The sequence below is a fragment of the Bos javanicus genome, chromosome 12, assembly GCF_032452875.1.
Source record: "Bos javanicus breed banteng chromosome 12, ARS-OSU_banteng_1.0, whole genome shotgun sequence".
NCBI classification, from domain to species: domain Eukaryota; kingdom Metazoa; phylum Chordata; class Mammalia; order Artiodactyla; family Bovidae; genus Bos; species Bos javanicus.
The window spans coordinates 20,334,497-20,361,233 of NC_083879.1; the positions used below are offsets into that span (position 1 = coordinate 20,334,497).

Below are 26,737 nucleotides of genomic sequence, written 5' to 3' on the forward strand. Positions count from 1 at the left end.
CGCCGAAGAATTGATGCTTTTGAACTGTGGTGTTGGAGAAGACTGTTGAGAGTCCCTTGGACTATAAGGAGATCCAACCAGTCCATTGTGAAGGAGATCAGCCCTGGGATTTCTTTGGAAGAAATGATGCTAAAGCTGAAACTCCAATACATGGCCACCTCATGTGAAGAGTTGACTCATTGGAAAAGACCCTGATGCTGGGAAGGATTGGGGGCAGAGGGAGAAGGGGACAACAGAAGATGAGATGGCTGGATGGCATCACTGACTCAATGGACGTGAGTCTGGGTAAACTCCGGGAGTTGGTGATGGACAGAGAGGCCTGGCGTGCTGCGATTCATGGGGTCGCAAAGAGTCGGACACAACTGAGTGACTAAACTGAACAAATGTTTCATTGGCTTCTCTCCTTTCCCTGTCTCATTCCCTCACTTCTTCCATTGTGACCCTCTATGATCACCTCCCAAATAAACTATCTGAACTCAAACAATGACACTGAACAAAATTTAAACTTCTTGGCCTGTCATTCAAAGCACCCCATAACTTGATGATAATCTATCCTTCCAAGCTATGTCATCTCTTCCTTACACGTACCTCACCCTCTGGCCTCACTGGTGCCCACACCACTGCACTCTAAGTCATAGTCACTGTGCCTTTTCATGCAGTAGTAATGGAGTGAGATCACTATGATTCATTTAGACCAATAAAGTTTCTCTCCCTGGTGTAGTGAAGGGCCTCACCTACCTTAATGGAAACCTCTTAGGGGAAGGGGACTACACTGTAGGGCTTCTCAGGTGGTGCGAGTGGTAAAAAACCCACCTGCCAATGAAGGAGATGTAAGAGACACAGGTTCGATCCCTGCGTTGGGAAGATCCCCTGGAGAAGGGCATGGAGACCCATTCAAGTATTCTTGCCTGGAGAATCCTATTGACAGAGGAGCCTGATGGGCTTCAGTCTTGGGCTCACAAAGAGTTGGACACAACCGAAACAACTTAGCACGGAAGCAAAAGAAAATGGTTCAGCTGATGGACTGACAGCCAATAGTGTCTGCCACAAACAGGCGACAGGAAGGTAAGAAAGAAAATAGGTGTGTGCCAAACTCTACCAAAAAATGCTGGAGAAGTACTGGTGAGCTGTAGGGAGTAATCTGACATATACTCCAGTAGCAGACACTTGGTAGGTGCCCACAGACCCAAATCCATCCCTTCTGGCCGCCTCCCTGACCCCTGCCATAGGGCCCTCCCAATGCTGGCCCATCCTGTGTGCAAGTGAGCATGTGTGCAGACATGCCAGGACCCCTACGCCTGTGCTGGGACCGCTTCTGCCAGAAAAAGGACCGTAAAACTACCACCCACCGTTTTTCAGAAGTTGCCACCCCCTGCTGTAAAGACTGTCTGCAAAGCCATAAGCTCCAGCTTCAGCTTCAGAAAGCCATTCCTTTTTGCTCATGGGTTTCTGTTCAACTAGGATGCAGAGAATTTCCAAGTGTGCTCCGGAGCTGCCATGGGTTATGAGATGTTAATCAAACACCCACTTGAAGTGCTTTGGAAGCACCTCTGGTTTTTGGGTTATTGATGTACTCATGTTGAGTGAAGGTATATTTCTGGTCCAATCATGAGTTCATTTCAAGACACATTAAAGAAGGATTTTTCCTTACTGCTGACTTCAGGATATTGGTCCCTAGAGACCAGGTGCTTTTCACAGCTCCTCAGAGGCCCCTGAGGAGTGATGGAAAAATGCAGCCAGGCATTGCGCATGGAAGTCAAACATACTGGAATTCCAATTGCATACTGCCTTAATTCAGCTGTTATTGATTCTCCTGGGGAGCCCACTTCACACCTTCACACGTCTCCCTCAAATTGTTTCCATCTCAAAGGAGGAGATGAGATGGGAATTTGGAAGCACATTTTCTTCAAGACAGACATTCGTGCCCCCACTAAGTAATGGGCATTTCCTTCCATGAAGCATTTTTCACTATGGAGGAGTGTTCAAGCACATATTCCCTTTTTTTTTTTTCATATATACTCTCCTTGCCAGAATATTTATTTTTTATTATTTTTAATATAAATTTATTTATTTTAATTGGAGGCGAATTACTTTACAATATTGTATTGGTTTTGCCATACATTGACATGAATCTGACACGGGTATACATGTGTTCCCCATCCTGAACCCCCCTCCCTCCTCCCTCCCTATCCCATCCCTCTGGGTCATCCCAGTGCACCAGCCCTGAGCATCCTGTATCATGCATCAAACCTGGACTGGCGATTCATTTCACATATGATAATATACATGTTTCAATGCCATTCTCCCAAATCATCCCACCCTCGCCGTCTCCCACAGGGTCCAAAAGACTGTTCTATACATCTGTGTCTCTTTTGCTGTCTCGCATACAGGGCTATCATTACCATCTTTCTAAATTCCATATATATGCATTATTATACTGTATTGGTGTTTTTCTTTCTGGTTTACTTCACTCTGTATAATCAGCTCCAGTTTCATCCACCTCATTAGAACTGATTCAAATGTATTATCTTTAATGGCTGAGTAATACTCCATTGTGTATATGTACCACAACTTTCTTATCCATTGGTTTGCTGATGGACATCTAGGTTGCTTCCATGTCCTGGCTATTATAAACAGTGCTGCGATGAACATTGGGGTACATGTGACTCTTTCAATTCTGGTTTCCTTGGTGTGTATGCCCAGCAGTGGGATTGCTAGGTCATATGGCAGTTCTTATTTCCAGTTTTTTAAGGAATCTCCACACTGTTCTCCATAGTGGCTGTACTAGTTTGTATTCCCACCAACAGTGTAAGAGGGTTCCCTTTTCTCCACACCCTCTCCAGCATTTATTGTCAAGCACATATTCCTACAGGCACAAATGGCAGCCAGCCCTGGAGATGCTTACAAGGATATGACATCACTATTGCACGTGACAGCCTGGACCCCCATCCCTGATCTGCCACCTCTCCCTCGAAATGACCTCAGACAAGCCATTTGAATTGTCGGGGTCTCCTTTCTCTGGTCTGCAGTAGTAGTAGGGATCAGTCTAGCCCTTCAGCCTCCTTCCCTGGATCCCTGCCAAGTTATCCCCGCTCTGGGTCTGTGTAAACAGTTAAGCATTTTGTGAAAGTAAGCGATTCAGATTCCTACCTGTCCCTCAGATCCAGGTAAACTGTTCCTCCCTAGAGCTGTCAGTCACCAACCTGAAACTGGCAGTATCCAGATGCACAAATTAGCACTTCCCTAGTGGAGGACTCCTTGTTCTCCAGATTAAACGTGATTGTGCTTCTGCTCGGGCCAGGTATAGGAGTAACAGGAATGACCCCTCAGTTTATGTTGTTCGCTGCACAAGCACCATGACTCTTACGTTTGCCCGGGGTCCCCTACCAGGTGGCCTGTGTCAACATTCCTCCTCGCTGATTCAAGCTGAAGAGTCGCATAACCATGATACTGAGTCATTTGGAGGAAACCCAAATTCAACAGGCACCTTGAGTTAAATAAGTGAGATCCAGAGATGGATGCACCAGGAACCAGGAATGAGGCTGGACACTCACCAGTATTTCAGTCATTTAACATCTTGAAGCATTTTAGCTCAAATCAGAAGATGTGACAGTTAATAATAATAGCAGCTAGCATAATGTTATCATTTCCTTAAATTTTATTGGGGTTTTTTTTTGGGGGGGGGGAGATGCGGAGGAGATGAGAAAAGTTTCTTCGCAGAGTTTTGCTGTTTTAGAAGCCAAATATGGTAATAGATGCTGGAATTAACATAACCCACTGGAAACTGGAATGCAGAAATTGGGGCAGGGAATTGTCATCACAGCCCCACTGCCAACTATAGAAACAATCACGTAAGGCAGCTTAAAGGATTGAGAGGCTGCAAAATTAAATGGCAAATGAGGCAACTTCATCACTGATAGGCAGACTTTCTGGGGAACATGCCTAGAGTATCACTTCCTTCCTTTCTGGGATGCAGGTGAATTTTCTGGCTTAATACTACCAAATGCAGAGGGAAGAAGTTTTTTTCTTCAAGAGCAGAACATTTATCAGCAACACTTAGTACTTGCTGAATTTCTCATGGAACAGAGAGTCAGTATTACAGGTGTGCCAAAGTTATCATGGTCCTTTTATTCTATGATTTTGTCATATAAAGGAAGAGACGCGGGTAGAACAGCTGTAGAACATACTGACAGCCAAAATGGAAGGAAACCACCCGTTATAATTGCTTGGAAAGATTCTAGCATAAAGAATCCGTGTTAAGATGAGAACAGGGTGTGGAAACTAAAGGAAGCCATGAGGTGATTTTGAATCAGACCGTGGATGATGAAAATTTGGCAGAAGGGAACCTTCATATAACATATTTGCATGTCCAGATTTACAAATATGAATTCCATGGCCCAGAGTTCTGGAAGAAAACCAGCTGAAGAAACAGGTTTGAACCCTCGGTGGGAAAGATCCCCTGGAGAAGGAGATGGCAGCCCACTCCAGTATGCTTTCCTGGAGAATCCCATGGACAGAGGAACCTGGTGGGCTACAGTCCATGAGTCTCAAAGAGTCGGACATGGCTGAGCAACTGAAAATGCATTAGAGAATAAGATTGTTGGGTTAGATATCACCTGGTTAATATTCAACATACCATAAATTATTGGGGTTATGTGTTTCCCTAATGAGAAATTATTTTTAAATCTCTTAATCAAAGTCTTCAAATTAACAGGTGGCTTCCTTAAGTCTGAGAACTTGATTTAGGATTAAGCAGCAAGGCAAACCAAAGACATTCCTTGAGAAAATCCTTGGGTGGCCTTCACCCTCTTACACTGAAAGGATGTGTCATCCACTTTCTTGCCTTCATGCTAAATTTTGGATAATTTTTCCGACATTACTTGTGTTATTGGATTGTTGTGAAGATTAGATGAGTTAATACATGTGAAGTCCTTAAAACAGCACCTGGCCTTTACTTTGCAAATGCTATTAAAATAGATTTGACTCTGAGTTTGCACAGTTAAGTCAGGTCCACTTAATAATAATACCCAGAAAGCATTTAGAGCAAAAATCAAAAATGCTACTCCTAACAGCATTACCCTCCCTTCACCAGGAGAGACTTCCCACTGTTACAGCAGAAGAGAAATGAATAGCAATAGCTGTTGTAATTAACACTGAAAATTAGCACTAGGGGTGGGAGTGAAATGGAGCATGGAGGGGGGCGCAAACAGAGACTCAAAGGCCAAACCCTCAGCTGCCACATCCACAGGGCCATCAGATCCCTCGAGAAGCCTGGAAACAGCCACCTCCTCACCATTCACTCTGACGTCTGGTGTGCAGAGTGTCGAAGCAGGTTCCTCACGGGGCTTCTCCCTCCTGCTGTTTCTCTGCCCTCCCTTCATCCTGTACAGCCGCCACCAGAACCTGCTGCCTAGAACGTGGGTCCAATCCTGTCACTCCCCTGCCCCTCAACCTTTAGCAGTGATCTGCTCCCTGGGTGACTTCCCACCATCTGTTCTCAGCAGACCATCTCCACCCCCGTGTCCCCCACCTGGCTCTGTAACCCTCATACCCTGTTGACAAGGGACCGCCTGGCCCCCCTCCACCACCCATACCCACTGCTCCTGCTCGCCCTCACAAAGCCGGAGCCACCCTTCACAGACACACTCAGAGCAATCTCTGCTGTGAAACCTTCCCAAAGCTCAGAGGACAGCCACCCGCCCCACCTCTACCCTTGTGCCATTCTCAGGACTCACAGGGACTCCCCGCCAGGATGTGTCACATCCTTAGAGGCCTCTCAACTATTTGACTTCACCTCTTACTTCCCGCCTCTGGTCCAGTGCACACACCGTCTCTGGTAGTAAATATTCATCTGCCGAGACTCCAACACTTTTCCTGGGGCAGAGCCTCACTGGATGCTTAGAAAACCTATTTCCCCTTCTATCAAGGTGCAGAGTCTACACTTCTTGATCAATCCCAGGCTGTGTGCATAATTTCAGGCTAGCCCAGGACATCTCCCATATATACTAGAGCCCGAGGCCCTTCCTGTTTGTGTGTGTGAGAGAGAGAGAAAGCAATGAAAAATAATACTAGAGCTGAGAAAGAAAAAACATAAAGGCAAGAAAAGCAACTCCTAGCATTTAAGCATTTGATAGACTTTCATTGTCAAGTACACTCTTCAAATCTTGAGACTCCACTGTCCGTCTGCTTTCCCCTCTTCAGCTCTAACACATTGCTTAGGACTCAGGACTACGACCTACCATGCTGTTCTGTTTCCTGGAGTGAAAGCCAGAGCAGAACTGTATCATTTTCCAAGGGGTCAAGAAGTGAACATATTATAAGGGAAGACCTACTTCCTGAGAGGAAAGTAAGGTGAAGAACCCTAGCATTGGGTTTTCAGATGTGGAAATGACACATGGGCATGATAAGAAACACTGGGTGCAGACTCCTAGTTATACTACAGACTCGCCTCCTGTTCCTGGTGCAAGTCATGTGAAGAAGGGCGATCTGATGCTGTTCATTAGGGTTTTCGCTGAAGGTCAAAGCACAGGGAAGAAGATGAGGAAGCAGATGTCCTGCGTCCTGGGGGACACCCTCCACCGAACACTCCCGGGGTTTGTGGAGACAGCCACTCCGCCAACTGGGCCTTATTTCCAGCCGTAAATAGAGAAGGAGAGCCTGGGGTGTATCAAAGAAGAGAGTAGCTAGCTACTCAGAAGTCTGCGGCAGAGTGAGGCTTATTTTTCCTTTGTATGTCTGTAAATAAATGGTTTTAATTTGGGGAAACATACATCTGGAGTGTCGATGTATTGCCAAACAGACAGAGCCTCGTCACAATATGACAACAGCATCCAGAAGGCTGTCTGCTTTCCGTGAAATGTTGCCCAGAGGGTGCTCGGTGTCTCGGAGCTCAGCGCGATCAGTGGTTGGCCATCACGGGTCGCACGTTAACCCATTCATTCTTGGAAAGAATTAACCCGAGAATGACACTTGTGATGCTGGGGTCAGGTGTGGGAACCTAGGGTGTTCAGAATTCTTGCCTTGGTCCCGCCGCTGCCTTTACTTCATAGCAATCCCATTTAACCTCTTTGTGCCTCAATGCAACCCTTGGAAAGGGAGATTCGGTGTAGGGCAAACTCCCAGTGTGACTATTCCTTCTTTAAGAAAATTAAACTTGACATACTAGATAAATAAGGTCTGCTAAGAGCTTCATCATGAGGTTCTTGAAGGCAGAAAACTCCATGGTATACATATAAAATAGACGTTGATTCATTTAAAAATATACTTTCATTCACACTTTCAAGAAACAGTTGTTTCTCACAGAAGAGTGCTTTTCTGAATTACATGCCCTGTTGCTGCTTAAATCAATGCCTGCTGAGCCCACAGCACTTACCAAATATAAAACAAAAGAAGTGTTAACTATATAGCAAAATACTGCTAGCATCATTAGTATGAAATCATGGTGGCTCGGGTGGTAAAGAATCTGCCTGCAACTCAGGGGACCTGAGTTCAGTCCCTGGGTCGGACATATGCCCTGGAGGAAGGGATGGCTACCCACCCCGGTATTCTCACCTGGAGAATTTCACAGACATAGGAACCTGGCAGGCTACAGTCCATGGGGTCAAAGAGTCGGACACGACTGAGCGACCAACAGTGTCCTTAACACATAGTATGTTAGCCCTAAACAATGATCTTGGAGATCATTTTGTTCTATCTCTCCATATTATAGCTGAGAAAACTGAAACCCACTGAAATAAATTACTGGCCATTTCTGATATTTCAAAATATGTCACCTGTGTAAAATTTTTCATAATGTTAAAGTACAGATCAGTTAAATTGAGACATCTCAGAATGAAATAGCAAGTATTTCCACAAATCTCTGTTTCCCAAAGTTATCTATTCACATGACTATTTGTGTGTCCATTACCATTAATACCTTCTACCTTGTTTTCTTGGGGGAAAAAAAAAGACAAGATCTAAAGAGGGGAAAGAGTAGGAGTTGTGAGGGAGGGAAGTTTTTTTTCTTTCAGATCTTTTCTTATTGTTTTCATGACACAATGTGGACTTTGAGATTCCCTCTTAGACCCACAAGGATCTAGTGTGAACCAAAATAAGGCTCCCTGTTTAAGCAGACACTTGCTTTTTCTTGTTATCTACGAGGTATTTACCATGAAGTCTCACCATCTTGGTGTTCAGAGAGAGCTTGGAGAAATTCCTGGTCTCCCAAACACGAGTGAGGAGGAAGCTCATTTCAGGGAAATTTGGAATGGCAGGGAGTGTGGATGGCCAGGCCATGATGGTTAGGCTGGTGTGGTTGGCCTGGGGTCGCAGGCTTGCTAGTGAGGGGATAGAGAGGACTCTGCCAGAGAGATGGACACTATCATTAACCCCCTTTACGGAGGAGGCCGTAGCAGCTAGAGAGGCTCCCTGTAGAGGTCAGCCATGGATTTTGTCTCTAGGTTCCCTGGCATTCTGGAAGGAACAACCAGGACTACCCCTCCTCCATCTGAAATGGTGACTCTGGACAGTGCCTGTGACGCGGAGAGGAGTGGGAGAGGGGAGGGACATGTAAGGACACGAAAGGAGAGTCGATGAGAGATTCTGGGGTTTCGGGGTAAAATTCACCATAACTGTACCCAACCTGGATTCCATGAATCACACTCCTTATTAAATCAGCCTATGAGTGCCGTCAGGAGAAGGAAATGGCAACCCATTCCAGTATTCTTGCCTGGAGAATCCCAGGGACAGAGCAACCTGATGGGCTGCCGTCTATGGGGTCGCACAGAGTCGGATACGACTGAAGCGACTTAGCAGCAGCAGCAGCATGCGTGCCGTCAGGATTGCGGAGATTTCTGCTGCAGCCCATGGGGTCGCAAAGAATCGGCAGGACTTAACGCCTGAGCACGCAAGCACGCACTGTTGCCTAGATACAGCCCTGGGCGTGGCTGGGCTCTTCCTGAATCATTTGAAGGGCCAGGCAGGGCTGTGCCTACACCCGGGACCACCAACACTGTCTCCCACTGACACATTCAGCACCTGCCCAGGGCTCCGACGCCACTCCAAGCCCCAGAGGAGGTGACCACATGGGGTCAGGGGATGTGGGCAGTGAGCCCTGCATCTCCAGAAGAGGCAACTCCAGGGCTACCTGGGGAGTGGTTGGACAGGGTGAAGTAAGATACATGTGTGTGTGCCAGTGAGTGTGTGTACTTGTTCTTAGAATTCCAGGAACACTCGACTCCAGGAACATCTGACACTCCCTATCATCTCCCCACAGGCCAGTTGCAGGGGTGGATTCAAGTTTTGTAGAGCTGAAAGTTTACACAATTGGAGGGCTCTCTTTATGAAAAATAATTACAAAATTATGAATACCATTTTGTGTGAAAAAAATATTTATTTAGAATGAGAAAAGAAACTACAGCAAATGACAATTTTAAAGATCTGACAAGTGCCAGAAACATTGCAAAGTCTAGAAACATGTTTTGATTCATTAATAGCCTGACACCTTTACATGTTTTTCACATTTTCTTGGCTGGTCTTTGACCCACTTTTCTTCTGACGATGATATTGTATTACCATTTTCTGCAGAGAATGGACAGAAGATTCAATTTCAATCTCTGCTTTCTAGCTGAAAACTTTCAGCTTCACAATTTCTCATTGGCAATGTTTTACATCTTGTCTTTTTAGAACTGTTGTCAAATGTGGGGAAATCTCTATCAAGTTTCTTTCATATATGAGCTGCAGGATTTAAGGTTATTTTGACTTTTCTAGCACAATGACTAATCCTAGATATTCTTTAAACTGATAACATTCATTAGCCAGAGAATCATATATCGTATATTGTAGTGGTGAATATGAGTTTCCTGTTTTCTTCATTGAAGTCAATATTTTATGTTAGATCAGCAGGAAATGAAAACATTTTTCAGTGTGTTCAATAAATCATATGAATGATTTACTTTTTTCATTGACTTATCAAGTAATCCAAGAATCTGCCTATTACAGGCATACCTCATTTTATTAAACTCTACTTTATTAAAATTTGCAAATACTGTGTTTTCTATAAACTGAAGGTTTGTGGCAACCCTGCATTGAGCAAGTCTTTTGGTGCCATTTTTTCAACAGCATTTGCTCACTGTGTGTCTCTGTGTCACAGTAGATAATTCTGGCAATATTTCAAACCTTTTCATTATTGTTATATTTGTTATGGTGATATGTGATCAGTGACCTTTGCTATTACTACTATGGCTCTTTGAAGGTTCAAATGATAATTAGCACTGTCTAGCAATAAAGTATTTTTTAACTAAAGTAGGTACCAGTGCTTTTTAGACATGCTGCTGCTGCTGCTGCTAAGTCACTTTAGTCATGTCCGACTCTGTTCGACCCCATAGACGGCAGCCCACCAGGCTCCCCGGTCCCTGGGATTCTCCAGGCAAGAACACTGGAGTGGGTTGCCATTTCCTTCTCCAATGCATGAAAGTGAAAAGTGAAAGTGAAGTCGCTCAGTCGTGTCCGACCCTCAGCGACCCCATGGACTGCAGCCTACCAGGCTCCTCCGTCCATGGGATTTTCCAGGCAAGAGTACTGGAGTGGGGTGCCATTGCCTTGCTACTAGACATTTAATAGACTAAAGTATAGTGTGAATATGACTTATATATGCACCAAAGGAGAAGAGGGCATCAGAGAATGAGATGGTTAGATAGCATCAGCAACTGAGCACACGTACACACACACACACACACACACACACACACATCAAAACATTGCAGTGGCTTGGACCCAAGCCTGAAATAGCTTTGAGATATGCCTGTATTTCTGTTTCTGGAAGATATCTCTACACACAAAATGTATTAGCCCAATAATTATATGAAGAAATGACTGTATGTCATGTATATACCTCATTAAACCCAAAATAAAGAAATTCCCAATGCAGGTGCCCTTTATTCCCTAAAATGTCCTCAGACACTCTAACACAACTGGACAATAGGGAGAAGTGAGATCAGAAACAGACAGCAGTCTTAACTGGTTGCAATAAAATATGTGTCTTTTGCAAATTTTACTGAAACATATGGACCATGTGAACACATTTCTCCTCCCAGGGTCTTGGTGCTAGAGCTTGTGCTGAGTCATGTTCAACTCTTTGCAACCCCATGGACTGCAACCTGCCAGCCTCCTCTGTCCATGGAATTTTCAAGGCAAGAATACTGGAGTGGGATGCCCCTTATATGGGACAGTCCTAAACCACAAGCTCCCCTGGCTTCCTGGGGAACCCTCCCCCAGCTGGCATGTAGCTAGTATAAGCGATGGAGCAGGTACCTTTGGGTAATGCATCACGTAGTCAATACAGGCAACCCAAAGGAAGGAAGGGAGGGTTGGAGGCAGCCTTCCTGAAACGAAGCTCACATTTCTTCCTGGGCCCTAGAAGTTGTAGATCCTGTTTAAACAGTAGTTCCACCCAGGTTCTAATAATGGAAGACAGTTTATCAACAAGCAGAATCTAATGCCAACACTTTTTATGAAACACAGTAAAACTATTTGATGAAAGCTAGGCTGACATGATCTCTAACAATTAAGTATTCTGTCACCCACAATCTGGCTTCAGTATTAAACCATCCTATTACTTTCTCTTCTAGTATGTTTTAACATTCTAGAAGTTTGTCACAACTACATAGACCCTCTACTATAGCTTACATCTGTGCTATTTAACCCTAATATTGACTATGCCAAAGCCTTTGACTGTGTGGATCACAATAAACTGTGGAAAATTTTGAAAGAGATAGGAATACCAGACCACCTGACCTGCCTCTTGAGAAATCTGTATGCAGGTCAGGAAGCAACAGTTAGAACTGGACATGAAACAACAGACTGGTTACAAATAGGAAAAGGAGTACGTCAAGACTGTATATTGTCACCCTGCTTATTTAACTTATATGCAGAGTAGATCATGAGAAATGCTGGGCTGGAAGAAGCACAAGCTGGAATCAAGATTGCTGGGAGAAATCTCAATAACCTCAGATATGCAGATGACACCACCCTTATGGCAGAAAGTGAAGAGGAACTAAAAAGCCTCTTGATGAAGTTGAAAGAGGATAGTGAACAAGTTGGCTTAAAACTCAACATTCAGAAAACGTAGATCATGGCATCCGGTCCCATCACTTCATGGGAAATAGATGGGGAAACAGTGGAAACAGTGTCAGACTTTATTTTTGGGGGCTCCAAAATCACTGCAGATGGTGACTGCAGCCATGAAATTAAAAGACGCTTACTCCTTGGAAGAAAAGTTATAACCAACCTAGATAGCATATTGAAAAGCAGAGACATTACTTTGTCAACAAAGGTCCGTCTAGTCAAGGCCATGGTTTTTCCAGTGGTCGTGTATGGATGTGAGAGTTGGACTGTAAAGAAGGCTGAGCGCCGAAGAATTGATGCTTTTGAACTGTGGTGTTGGAGAAGACTGTTGAGAGTCCCTTGGACTGCAAGGAGATCCAACCAGTCCATTCTGAAGGAGATCAGCCCTGGGATTTCTTTGGAAGGAATGATGCTAAAGCTGAAACTCCAGTACTTTGGCCACCTCATGTGAAGAGTTGACTCATTGGAAAAGACTCTGATGCTGGGAGGGATTGGGGGCAGGAGGAGAAGGGGACGACAGAGGATGAGATGGCTGGATGGCATCACTGACTCAATGGACGTGAGTCTGAGTGAACTCCGGGAGATGGTGATGGACAGGGAGGCCTGGTGTGCTGCGATTCATGGGGTCGCAAAGAGTTGGACACAACTGAGTGACTGAACTGAACTGAACATAGTAAAATCACTTAAGTAACTTTATAAAATTCTGTTGCCAAGACTCCACCCTCAGTGACTAATTGGCCCAGGGAGTAGGGTCCAGGCTTCAGTATCTTTTTAAACTCCTAATACGTACCCTGGAAAAAACAACTGGATTAGATTTCAGTACTCACTCCCTTAGTATCGCCTTGTGGGCCACTCCTAGAAGCTCACAGGTAGCTATTGCATACACATAATGTAATTTTAAGGAGCTTCCCTCATGGCTCAGATGGTAAAAGCATCTGATTGCAATGTGGGAGACCTGGGTTTGATCCCTGGGTGGGGAAGATCCTCTGGAGAAGGAAACGGCAACCCACTCCAGTACTCTTGCCTGGAAAATTCCATGGATGGAGGAGCCTGGTGAGCTACAGTCTATGGGGTCACAAAGAGTTGGACATGACTGAGCGACTTCACTTTCACTTTCAATGTAATTTTGACTGTTAGTTTGTTTTGTAAATTGATTTCTCAAACTTTGAGAAGTAAGATCAATTTGTTTCCTTACCTAAGTGCAGAAATTAAATGGCTGTATAAAATAATGGTCATTTTATTTGCTTTTCCTTGGCCACCTGATATCATAAGCAGATGACAGTGAGTGACACCCCGAAGATGGGTGGCCCGTAGGCTGCATGGCCATTTGTGACAACCCTGGTGAAAATAACATTTGAGCCAGAAATAAATGTGAATCTAGCCATAAAGAGATTGGCCTTCATATTTTCTCCAGATACAGTCTGATTACGTGGTCAGCTCTTTTAGGAGCAATTGACAATTTCCTAGCCTGGCCTTAAGGGTGGAGAGCTCTGAGAACAAAAGGTAGCACTGAAATTGATCGTTATTTATGTAAAAGGTTCCAGACTCTTCCCACAAAGGAGGTTTGGGGGAGCGAGTGCTGTAGCTCACTTCAAGTGAAAAAAAATCCAGTTATTTTTGCTTATATAATGCCAGTGACCTGCATCAGATTTTTGTCACCTCCTTAAATGAAGATTCCAGGCAGTGAAGAACAGAATCAGGAAATAACGTAGCCATTTAAATCTCGGGACTTTTTTCTGTTGTTTTTTTGAAACATCCTTGAAGAAATGTCATCTTGGTATTTCTTAATTTCTTAAGGCTTCCCTTATGTAGGAATTTTATTTATACCACAGCAGAGAGGTAGACACTGGCAGAGAGGAATGGATCTCAGGTTATAGGATACACTTTGGCTGGAATCTGAGCCACTCCCACAGCATGAGGAAATGAAGTTTCTATATCCAGGTGAAGGGTCTTCCTGTTTCAAAGGAGATCCCAAAATAGAAAACACCAGAGTTTGTCTGGAATGGACAAGAAGACTCTTGTTCTTTTGCCACACTGATTCCCATATGAGGGAACAGAATTTATCTGGGAATTTCTTACTAACCTTGGAAGATCTTACTTTGTTCCATTAATTTGATCTCTTCATAGATAACTGTCAGATCAAACCCAGAGCACTGGGAATGTGTGATCACTGCCTAACTTAATTCTTCTTTTATTAAAAACAAATCTGATCTTTCATGCTTTTATAAAAAAAAAAAAAAAAATAGACCATGCAAAATGGTCCCAAGCTGTGATGTCCTTGGCTTGCTTTGTGACTCACCATTAGCTAAAAGATTAACCAAAAGCTAGAGATGGGCTAGCTTGTATCATCTACAGGAGATCTACACATGCTTTCCTAGAGGAAGCTGACCTAAGCAAATCAGCCTGTGGTCAATGGGTTCTACATTTCTTAAACCAAACAGATCCTCCTGGCATTTAGTGTCCTTCTCTCTGTAGTCCCTGGCTGTGAGACTAGGGCCCACAGTAACTTCAAAGAAGCAAATTTACCTTGAAGCCAGGCTATGCCACCATGGTCATTCACTGCTGGCCAGGTGCTTGCCTGCTGTCTCAGTCAACAAATGCAGCTTCACAGGAAATGGAGAGTGGAATGTGGCCCCTCACCTCTGTTATCCTTGTTCCAGTTCTCAGTTCGATTCCTTAGAAGAGAGTGATAAAAATGATGCTGAAGGAGTGAGCTCAGGCTAGATTGGGAAGGAACATGGCATTTGTCCTGTTTAGTATTTTTCAACTCAAATGATAAAGTATTTATAGTCTCCTTTCTGAACCATTCAATACTACATGTGTGTTACACATATTTGGGTTCCTATTGAATTCATTAATAGATAGCAAATGTTATTTAAATATTCTTTCAGCAGTTTAAAAGTTTCTATCAGCAATCTAAAATGTTTCTGCTGCTGCTAAGTCACTTCAGTCGTGTCCAACTCTGTGTGACCCCACGGACGGCAGCCCACCAGGCTCCCCCGTCCCTGGGATTCTCCAGGCAAGAACACTGGAGTGGGTTGCCATTTCCTTCTCCAATGCATGCAAGTAAAAAGTGAAAGTGAAGACGCTCAGTCATATCTGACCCTCAGCGATCCCATGGACTGCAGCCTTCCAGGCTCCTCCATCCATGGGATTTTCCAGGCAAAAGTACTGGAGTGGGGTGCCATGTTAACCCTCACAAAAAATGAAATTATTTTAAAGCAGTCTACAGAATTGAGATCAGGTACATAAGCTGGAAATTGATTGATCTCTGTTCACTTGTATTTCAGTTCTTGTATTTAGAAAAAATATGACTGCAAATAAGAGTGGGGCTAGATCACTTTTGCCTGATCTACTTCAGTTCAGTTCAGTTCAGTTAAGTTGCTCAGTCGTGTCCGACTCTTTGTGACCCCATGAATCGCAGCACACCAGGCCTCCCTATCCATCACCATCTCCCGGAGTTCACTCAGACTCACGTCCATTGAGTCAGTGATGCCATCCAGCCATCTCATCCTCTGTCGTCCCCTTCTCCTCCTGCCCCCAATCCTTCCCAGCATCAGAGTCTTTTCCAATGAGTCAACTCTTCGCATGAGGTGGCCAAAGTACTGGAGTTTCAGCTTTAGCATCATTCCTTCCAAAGAAATCCCAGGGCTGATCTCCTTCAGAATGGACTGGTTGGATCTCCTTGCAGTCCAAGGGACTCTAAACAGTCTTCTCCAACACCACAGTTCAAAAGCATCAATTCTTCAGCACTCAGCCTTCTTCACAGTCCAACTCTCACATCTATACATGACCACTGGAAAAACCATAGCCTTGACTAGACGGACCTTTGTTGGCAAAATAATGTCTCTGCTTTTCAATATGCTATCTAGGTTGGTCATAACTTTTCTTCCAAGGAGTAAGCATCTTTTAATTTCATGGCTGCAGTCACCATCTGCAGTGACGTTGGAGCCCAACAAAATAAAGTCCGATCTACTTAGGGTGGTATAATTTGCCTTCCTGGAGAAGGAAATGGCAACTGACTCCATGGACGGAGGAGCCTGGTAGGCTATAGTGGATGGGGTCACAAAGAGTCAGACATGACTTAGCGACTGAACAACAACAGCAATCTGTCTTATGCATAAATAGACACTTTTGACCTAAAAGTTTTAGGAATTATGTATCTTTGGTGGTGGAAGTTAATCAGTCACACCTTCCATTTGTGGGTGGTTATATAACCGAGTTCTGGTTGGTAGACTGAGCAGAAGTGAGAAGTATCTGCCTAGGAGAACCTCCTATGTCCAATCCTTGCCCTTCCACCATCCTCTGGTTGGATGATGACGTCTATAAAGAGCACAGCAGTCACCAGACAGAAGGAAAACAGGTCCCTGAGAGACTACCTGGAGGAGAGCCCCCACACCCCTTCTGGCATGCATTGAACTGTGTTGTGAGCAAGAAGCAGAATCCTGCACGTTAAGTAGCTACAAATTCGGGATGGGTTGTTAAAGCAGTTAGCTCAGCCTGACTAACACTCTAGACAGAATGTGCTTCAGACAAGCAGAAGGAGAGTTCTGCAGTTGAAAATGGGGATCCGTTAAGGGTTTTGAAATAGACTTGGTTCGTGATCAGGTTTGAGAGGATGTAGGACTTGCACATGGAGTTCACTGGATGGAGTTGGTTGTTCTGGGACAAGCAGGTGGCGATGTGGGTCCAGAGAGTAGGTTTAGATCCTGGGTTCAGCCCCAGAGAAGCAGTTGGCGTTCAAATCCTCCTCCCAGGAACTGGGGCTCCGTGGTTAGAATCCCCACCAGGAGTCCAGGGCAGAAAACTCGGTCATGGTAGCGGGGGGACCATGAGGGAGGAAACTCAGCCAAAGTCAATACTGAGAGACATCTAATCCTTTTCTGAAGTATGCTAATATAGTACAGGCTCCAGACACAGGGACTTTGTATCATGCTTTTAAGGCTTTACTCACTGAGCGATACTTAAAGAAACAGTTTTTTTCTTTGCAAGTTTTTGCATTTTAATAAGAGAATCAGAAAGCATTTTGAAGTAGGAATGGGTGATGGAAAAAGAGTAGGTGTTCCTGATGGAAAAAGAGTAGGTGTTCCTTTCTTCTTAGTCATATCTAAAAAGCATCTGTGTGTTTTCTTAGGACTTGGATTCAGTAGCAATTATTTACTCTCAGGGCAGGAAAAGATAATGAAAAGATTTAAGGGGTTTGTCTTGCTCAGATCTTTAGACACATAACTATGGAAAACAGTCAGAGATGCAAATTCACTTCCGTTTGGAAAATGCCGAGGACACTGAACATCCCTCTGATGGCACATTTTTCTTTCTTGTTATTACTGTTTTGTTGTTATTACTATTTCATTCCCTCACTGAATGAACCCTGATTGTACCCCCAAATCTGCCAGAATCTAAGGGGGGCACACAAGAGAGTTGTAAGAATGAACCATGGTCCCCTCCCATTGGGAACATTCTTGAACTCATTTGGTCAATGTTTCGTGAGTGTTTATTCCTGCCTAGGAGAGCCTCCTGTGTCCCAGCCCCACTTCTGGGTCACGCTGTTTTCGGCTTTGGGAAATGATGATGACTTCATGGTGTTCATGGAGTTCATGGTGTTAACAGAGGGGTGGGCGAAGAATGAAGGAATTGTCTGAAACACCAAAATTCACAAAACTCACTGCAACCTCTGTGCCAAAAATAAATGGATTACTCACCTTAGTTTTAAAATTGAGTGCCCTTTTGGCCAAATTGGGCATAAACTGAAACCTGGGAAATCCTGATTCCACCTAAGTTTGAGACAGGGTGGAGTGGGCGAAGGGGTCCCAGGCAATGCCAGGACTCTCAGAGGATGTCTGGTTCTTCATCATCCCCTGATAATGCTGGCTTCCGCTGTGATAGCCACCATCTATCAGGGTCTCAGCCCACAGCCCCTCAATCATGCGTGCAGGGCTTCATCCAGCCTGGAGCCTCCTTATGTAGGTGTGGGCCATTCTTGAGCCCCTGAGAAATTATTCAGCAGCTCCCAGGCTGCACCAAGGCATGAAAAACTCTGAGGCTCTCTAGGTCCCATCTCTCCTCCAAGTCATGACAGAACTTGTAAGCAGGACAGTGTTACCAGTCATTCCCTACATGAGAGTACTAGTGACTCCCTGGGACTGTCAAAGCCCCACTGTTGCTTCTCTGGAGTCTTCCTGCTGCCAGGATGCTGGGAAAGCCCTTACTCATGATCCCACACACCTGCGTGGGCATCTGTCCGACCTTACCCACGCCTGCAGAAAAACACACCCCTTGTGGAAGCACTCTATTTCCCCTCCAACTCTTCTCTTTCACCCAAGCTGAGGAAGTCAGAAGCTCTACTTTTCACCGTCGCTGCTTTTTTTTTTCCCGGGCTTTGGTTTTGGAAACTCAAAAGCCAGACGAGGCTTCCCTTTCTCTGCTTTTGGTTAACACATCCTCTCCCTGAGTCAGTAAAACCACAAACAATGAGCTTTGTCTGGTTGGGAGTGAGGCAGCAGATGGGCCAAGATGTAACGATACTGTTCTATTCTGCACGCACACATACGTGTCCTCCAGCCTCCAAATTACACAGAGATAACTGCTGCCTGGATTCACTCAATGCCCCTCTTCTCTAATGCACTGATAAAATCTGCACCGCAAACGGCTGGGTAACACACCTTGTCCCTGTCTGGATTCGTGTATTCAGTTTCACGGTTCTGTGCTGTTTGCTGATGCTCTTCTCTATTTCACTTTGTCTGTGTCCCAGCTTAACCTGGAAGACTGGTCAGATTAGTTACTCCCAGAGCGATTTTATTAACTACAGAGAACTCTGTCTGCAATTTTAAAAAGCTGTTCTGACGTGACAGTTTAGATTCCAAACATGAGATTCTTTAACAACTACATTTCTGTAGCGCTGGCTATTCCCATTCCTGGTTGAAACTGCACACATCTGGGCAAAGGCAGAAACTTAAGATGATTTTGGTCTCCTCTAAAATGGGCTCCATAAAATGACTACTCCAAACTGTCTCATCTTCTCTGCACTATTATGGAGGGGAGTGGTATTATAGGCCCCGCTGGTTTGGGGACAGCAGTTGAAAATTATGTTTAGAAATGATCTAGAAAAACTGTCTCCTCATTTCTCCACTTCTTTGGAGTCATTTCCTCTTCCCTTGCAGCTCAGCTGGTAAAGAATCCGCCTGCAATGCGGGAGACCTAGGTTTGATCCCTGGGTTGGGAAGATCCCCTGGAGATGAGGCTACCCACTCCAGTATTCTGGTCGGGAGAATTCCAGGGACTGTATAGTCCATGGGGTCACAAAGAGTTGGACACGACTGAGCGACTTTCACTTTGACTCTATGATTACTGCCTGTGCTGCATTGTCTTCATTCTCCCAATGGCAGCAACAGGGGGGTTTGATGATCTCTCTCCTGCATTGCTTAAGTTTTTTTATTTAGCTGTTTGTCCACACATATGTGTGTATACACTATCAAAATGCCCCCTAACACTCTTTGAGGGGGAGGATGAGCAGGGAATGATTTAATTTTACCTGGAGGGAAAAAAAAAAGGCTGGACAGGGACAGTGAAGGCCTTATGCAAGAGGTGACATTTGAAGGTCTGAAGAATGAATGGAATTTCACCGTTCAGGAGAGATGGCTGGCTACCTTGGGGGCTGTAGGTGGTAGAGAACACAAACCAAGGAGTGCGGCAGACAGAAAGTAGCAGGAACAAAGGCGTAGGCGCTTGGAAGACTGCGGTGGGAAAAGAACAGGGGCAGCTTCTGCTGATTAAAGGACATGGAAACCACATCAGAAGAGAAATATCTATCATCAGTGTTCAGCCCTGGTTGGCCGTAAAAAAAGAAACTGAAAGTCTTTAAAAATAAAACATACAGGCATGTAAAGAAGGATACCAAATCAGAAAAAGCACTCCTTCCGCTGACATTTCAAAAACTGCCCTTTACTTGTCGGACCTTTGTGCAGGAATCACCCTCTCCGAGGAATAAAGAGCACCCAGATAGGGAACTGTGAGTAACTCATTGCTACAACACCCCAGGCATGAACAAACAGAGAGAGCTTCTGTCCATCGTCCTTAGCGGCCCTTTGATGAAGAAAAAGAAGCATCTGAAGGTATACCCACTACCTACATGATGTTAAACCCACATAAAGGGGCTTTCCTGCACACCGAAACTTCTGCCTGGCCTCCAGTCCAGCCAATCACTTTAATAATGACAACCAAAATGACTGTGCTGAATGAAACTCCAAGGGCTTCAGTATTTGATTTGAATAAATACTCCACTCAGTTCCTCAAATTCTCAAATGATGGGGATAAAACGTACGGCCATTAAGAGAATTGAGGTGAAGAGACACAAGAGTATCAGTGGCCTCTTGGAGTTTTTTGCCGCCCCTCCCAACCTCGCCTCCAAGGTTAGTGGATTCGTTTTGGAGTGCACCACCCCAGGCTCCTCCCTCATACTCTCAATTTCTCCTTGGGCAATGTCTAGAGATTAATCAGGGTGGCCCACCCAGAGAGTGACCACGAGCGAGCCAGCAATGGGCTGGACTCCCTGTTTGGCAGGAATGTTTGAGAAGGCTTTTTAAACTACAGAAATAAGGATCATGACCCTAAGAAACATGTTGCCTGCAAGTTTACCCTTGGGAAGCAACTTCCAGCCTCTCCTAGTTTTTAAAAACTTACTGAGATAATGAAGAGATCAGCATACTCTCTTGGGATCCCAGAATGTCTCAGCTGAGAGAGCTTCCAGGAAGCAGTCAGTTTAAAAGACAGGGCCAGCTCTGGGTACACGCTCAGCCCTCCACACAGCTTGTCACTAGGCAGCTCCCAAGCGTGAGGCTACGCCCGGCAATCGTCCTTCAGCAGCACAGAGCTGCTCTTTACACTTCGACGTGTGTCTCGGGCCCACAGTTTTCATCTTGGAGTGTCCTTTCTCTTTCTTCTAGGAGCAAGGTAACTTCTGCTTGTCTACTGTGGTAACTTCTGTATGCAGTTAGCACGGGAGATCAGTGACTCAACACTGACCTCCACTGGTTGGCGTAGAAATACCTAATCCCTTTCTCTCCAGGCCTTGCACATTTTCACAGGTTGGGCCCTCTGGCCCCTCGCTTGCATATGCTAGCGTTTCAATGGTGATTGAAATTTTCAATGAGTATGGACCTACCTCATGGGGTTACATGTGCAAATTCTGAAAACTTCTGGCCCAACAACATTGAATCTTGGGACCACAGACCTTGAATTGCCTCGAGGCCCCTGCACTGCCACACACCAAGCAGGATGCCGCACTGTTTTGCTTGCCAGATGTGGACGGTCAAGGTTCCGTTCACAGCGATCCGAGAAATCTAGATCCATCTATTCCCCTGGTGATACTAATAACTTCTCAGTTTCCAGTATGGGCTTTGCAGGTGGCTCAGCGGTAAAGAATCCATCTGCCAGTGCAGGAGACCCAAGAGAAGCCAGTTCAATCCTTGAGTTGAGAAGAGCCCCTGGAGAAGGAAATGGCAACTCGCTCCAGAATTCTTGCCTGGAAAATCCCATGGACAGAGGAGCTTGGTAGGCTACAGTCCTTGGGGTCGCCAAGAGTTGAACACAACTAAGCATACTCACACACAGAGTTTCCAACTCATTTATTATTATCTTTTAAATGCTATAAACTCACTTTGGCATTGGTACCCCATTTTCGATAGTACAATAAACTTACCTAGACTCACCTTGTGCCAGGTACCATGTTATCAATGCCTTCATTATCTGCCAGGATGCAGTGAGATCAGTGCCCCCAAGTTTGGGCTGTAATTCTCCTCACAGGGGTCATCAGGGTTTGGAACCAGCCAGCCATGGTTTTCTGGAAAGATGGAAGGCAAAGTCAACAAGGGGATCTCTAGACCCTGAAAACGTGCAAGCCCACTATTTTTCCTGGAAATATGTCTGGAAATATTTATAGTACATCCTTTAAGTCCAGAGCAGCCCCTCAGACACTGAGGCTCTTGCTGATGCTGATGGAAGGCTAACGGAGGCCTCCCACTCAGGAGCTTACAGTAAGGGAGCAATTGGAAGAGGAGAATCTGATTTGGAAATAACTGCCATTTGGTCCCACTGAACAGAGGTCAGAAAGGTCTAAGCAAATAATATAACAGGTGTTCCTGACTGCTAAGAAAACCAGAGCCAAAACCAAAACTTTAGGAGAGCAAACCTGTGTTACTTGGGTTGGTGCCTGCATTTGGAACAGGATGTTGCCTTAACACCACTATGTCAAGATGAATTTTAAGCAGAAGTTTTAAAAGATACATTTGCAATAGATATAAAAAGTTGAGTGAAATAGTCTCAATGGATATCGTTGTTGATTCAATGCCCTTTAATATATTTAAATATTTCATATAAATTTTGAGTAGGTAATATATTGAGCGGCCATGGGTACTCAGTTGCTTTGGCGTGTCCAACTCTTGGCAACCCTATGGACTGTAGCCCACCAGGCTCATCTGTCCATGGGATGTCCAGGCAAGAATACTGGAGTAGGTTGCTAATTCCTTCTCCATATTACTATATAGGAGGAAATTCTGTCTATAGGATCTGTATAGGAAATCCTACTATAAGGATCAATAAACTACAGGACAGCTCCTTGTTTTAATAAATAAAGTTTTGCTAAAACACAGCCATGTTCATTTGTTTACATATTGCTTTATGATGGCAGAGTTGAGTAGCTTCAAGAGAGACCGTATTGTCTACAAAACCTAAAATATTTACAATCTGGCTGTTTAAGAAAAAGTTCGCTGGCTCTCGTTGTAAAAAGTTGGGTTTACATTTCAATATGTGTCACTGAAGACTCTTACAACTTTTTCTCATCTCAGCGCCCACGGGCATCTTCTTTGTGGGGCCTCTTGTTTCCTTGTTTGACCCTCTCTGATTTTGGAAGACGACTTTCTCATTTTTCGTTTTGGGGTCTCTGTTATTTCCTAGTTTTACAAAGGATAAGCTTTGTATTACTATTTTCCCTGTTTTCCTTTCTGTTTTTGGGTGGTTTTCCTGAGAAGTGAATGAGAAAATGTTGAATTTGCTCTGCATATTAAAATTAGAATTCCTCAGATGATATTCCAAGAAATTGTTTTTCGTTTGCCTCTTTGGCTGGCTCTTTTGGTCATTGAAGAGAGATCCTAGCTTACTAGTTGTCTTTGTCCTAAACACATCTAGACATTTTCTTTTTAATTGTTTGTATGAGTTTTATAATTCTCTTTAGGTATGATTTAGTTCTCAGTGGAAAACATAAATACATATTTAAAATCTTTAAATATATAAATACGTAAGAGAAATTTTATAATTTTATATTTTCTGTTGTCCTAAATCCTGACTCATATGGGATAGTTCAAAGTGATATTTAGCGTTTTAAACTTCGGAAGTTTAAAAACCTGCTATAAATATTTTAAAAAAGAGATGGAAATAATATGCTTTAAAGCACTTCCCAACTTCACCCTCAAATTTTACTGCTATCTAAGTCTTATTTAGTTACATACTGGGCTTATTTTTAAATTATAACAATTTTTTAGAACTTTAATATATTTGCATATTTTCCAAAGCCGTTGTGTCCAAATATCTTCCCTAAATTTAATTTCATTTTTACTTATAAATTTAATTTTTAAAATGAAGTGAAATTTTAGTTACATTTATACAATTCAATAGGAAGCTTCTCTGGTGGCTCAGATAGTAAAGAATCTGCCTGCAATGCAGGAGACCTGGGTTCATTTCCTGGGTCGGGAAAACCCCCTGGAGAAAGGAAAGACTACCCACTCCAGTATTCTTACCTGGGGAAATCCCATGGACAGAGAGACAAAAACTTTTTCAAATAAAATACTATTCAGTATTTTATTTCTGTCTGCTTCTCTGCCTTTTATTTTTAAGAGTAGTCTGTTTCGGCAGACTTTGTTGTTGCTATTGTTTAATCTCTGAGCCACATCTGACTCTTTTGTGACCCCATGGACTTCAGCCCACGAGGCTCCTCTGTCCCAGTTTCCCAAGCAAGAATACTGAAGTGGGTTCCTGTTTCATTCTCCAGGGGATCTTCCCAACCCAGGGACTGAACCCACGTCTCCTGCATTGGTAGGCGGATTGCTTACCAGTGAGCCACCAGGGAAGCCCCTCTGCAAACTTTAATGAAGTATTTATTAATGATACTTCATGGGGAATTCATGCAAGGAGAGAGTCTTTTGGAAGAAACGCACTTGCATGTAATTGCTGTGAAAACAGTTCCATATCTATCTTGTACCCGACTGTGTCTCCAATACCTAAAGCAATGTGTGGCATATAGTAGACACCCACTATTCATGTGTAGAGTGATGAATGGACAGGAGACCCTGATGCAAGGTTTCTTCTGTTCTCTTGCTGTTGACTAGGTAGAGAACCAAAAAGTGAGACAGGAACTCCAGGAAGGGGAGTCAGTCTCGGTGTAGGTAAGGGTGAAAAGGATGACTGATTTAAAAACTGGGTTTAGGAATCAAAAGTTAAGGTCCAGCAACCAGGAATAGCATTACATCTTCAAATGAGAAATTGTTGATATTCTTGCAAATTGCACTTTTTCTATAAAATCATGGAATTAAAAATCTTTCTTCATTTCCAAAGAAAAATAGAAAAGTCAAGGGCAATAACCAGAGGAATAAAGTAAGCCATAAAGGGAACTACTGTGGTGTCCTGGGTACATTTTAAATTAGAAGGCACTTTAGCAAAAATCTTTGTGTTGAAGACTTTTTAAAAATTGGATCAATTCCCAGTTTCCCAGGCAATTTACTGTTATGAAGCTTGTCTACGTGACTGACCCAACCATGAAAATGATAATAGCAACTTGATGAACTGTCAGATAAAGCTTGGCGACTTTTCCTCACCAACCACTGGCCCCATAGGAAATATTAATCACTGCAGTTTTTACCTTGTACCAGATATTTAAAAACTAAAACCTAAGAAATTCATTTCCATGTGTTTAAGTAGGAAAAAAAAGAGAGAGACAGAGAGAGAGGTTTCACTCAATCTATTCCAGAAATTATAGCTGCCTTGGGACTAAACAGTTCTTTCAGCCTTAGCCCAGAGGCAATCATATGGGGACACTGTATGCATTTGGGGTGATAAAAATTGAGCTGTGGTCTAACCTATTGCATAATTTTCGTTCTAAAATTACTTTGCTCTGGACATAATGACCCTATCAGTCAAGCTATCATCTGGCTAGTTAAATGAAGTCAGAAAATAATCTCAGCCGGTCTCAGAGGAGTAGGAATTCAACTGCCTGAGGGGCTGAGATTTCCTGAGAGTTTGTTCTAGATCTATTGGGCAGGCATTTGGTCTTACCTTCAGTCTCCACAGCGAAGGCCATTCGGGCCAGGGAAGAAGCTGCTTTACACGAGGCCTCTAACCCAAGATGGAAACACTTAACAGGGCCAGACTTTTTTTTTTTTTCTTTCTTCCTTTCCGATCGAATGCATGAGATTGTTCCTAATTAGGCAGAGTCTGCCTCGAAAAGTACTCCCTCCACAAATGCAGGAAAGAGCTCTCCTTTAAAAATGTCTTCGAAACAAAGATACATCAGGCTTGAAAGTCCGTTTTCATTTAAGGAATCACAGCTGCATAAACAATGTTTGTTCGCTACAAGAAGAAAATGTCTCATATTTGTCAGGATAAAGTAAGCACGTCGGGGACTCTGTTAGTGACATGGTGTCATCCTGCCTGGTCCTTTGAGACAGCAGGCACTAGAACAGTTCAACGGAGGCAGCTTTCATGTCTCACATTTCAGAACGATCCTGCATTCATACCATCTAAATTGCTTTAAGTGCTGGGAAAAGAGGGTGAGGGACCATTTACCATCCTTATTCTCTATACTTTCTGGAAAAGAAGTTCTTCAAAAAAATAAAATAAAATTCACATTCTTTGAAGAATTTCAGTGGTTGCAGGCATTCACTCCTCGTCTTAGGGTCTGACCCAGCCTTACAGCAATGTTTTCCTGACTTTAAATTTCTCGGAGAGGTAAAATTGGTTTTAAAACCAATACAGAGTTTCCATCTTTTAATTTTATAAAGAGAAAGGTCCTTTAAACCAAACAGAATATGTCTGTCATCCATGGGCCTCACTTTTTGTAAAAAATGAACATTTTTAATACCAAAAGAGAGAGGCAAGAAAAGCAAAAATAAAAATCTGAAAATAGAAGACAGAGCCTGCCATACATTTAGCTGTATGAGACGGTTCAGTCTCTTTTCTTGGTCCTTCTTGTCTCACTACTGAAGTTGAAGACTATGTCAACAACTGGCCCTGGCCCACAACTGGCATTTGGAAATTACTCCATTAGGGAAAAGACCACAGAGAACTTCTGGTGCCAAGAACTGTAGAAAGAGGAGGTGTCTGGTTGCACGCTGTCTGTGCATAGCCCTTCACAGTCATCCATCACGACCTATATCTCAGCAATCTGTAAGTGTTCTAAAGGGGCCTGGGGGGGAATCAACTGTTGTGAATTTTTTAGTTTATTTAAAAGTTTGGCAAAACTTACATTAAACACCGCAAGAGTCTTAAATCTTTAAAGCCCTGTGGAGTTTCAAAGAGCTTAATGATGTTTTCTTTTTAATGACCTTGACCCTAGAAATTAATTTTTTTAAAGTAGTGTTACTGTATTATA

The 26,737-nt window shown here is 43.7% G+C and overlaps 1 long non-coding RNA gene across 1 annotated transcript in view; it reads right to left on the reverse strand.

Moving 5' to 3' along the window:
* Nucleotides 1-21,051, reverse strand: part of LOC133258260 (uncharacterized) — a 68,421-nt gene extending 47,370 nt beyond the window's left edge. Inside the window, exons 1-2 of the long non-coding RNA XR_009739893.1 lie at nt 20,782-21,051; nt 14,629-14,777 (exon numbers count right to left, since the gene is read on the reverse strand). This is a non-coding gene — a long non-coding RNA (uncharacterized LOC133258260). The remainder of the gene's footprint in view (nt 1-14,628; nt 14,778-20,781) is intronic.
* Between the last annotated feature and the right edge of the window lie 5,686 nt (nt 21,052-26,737).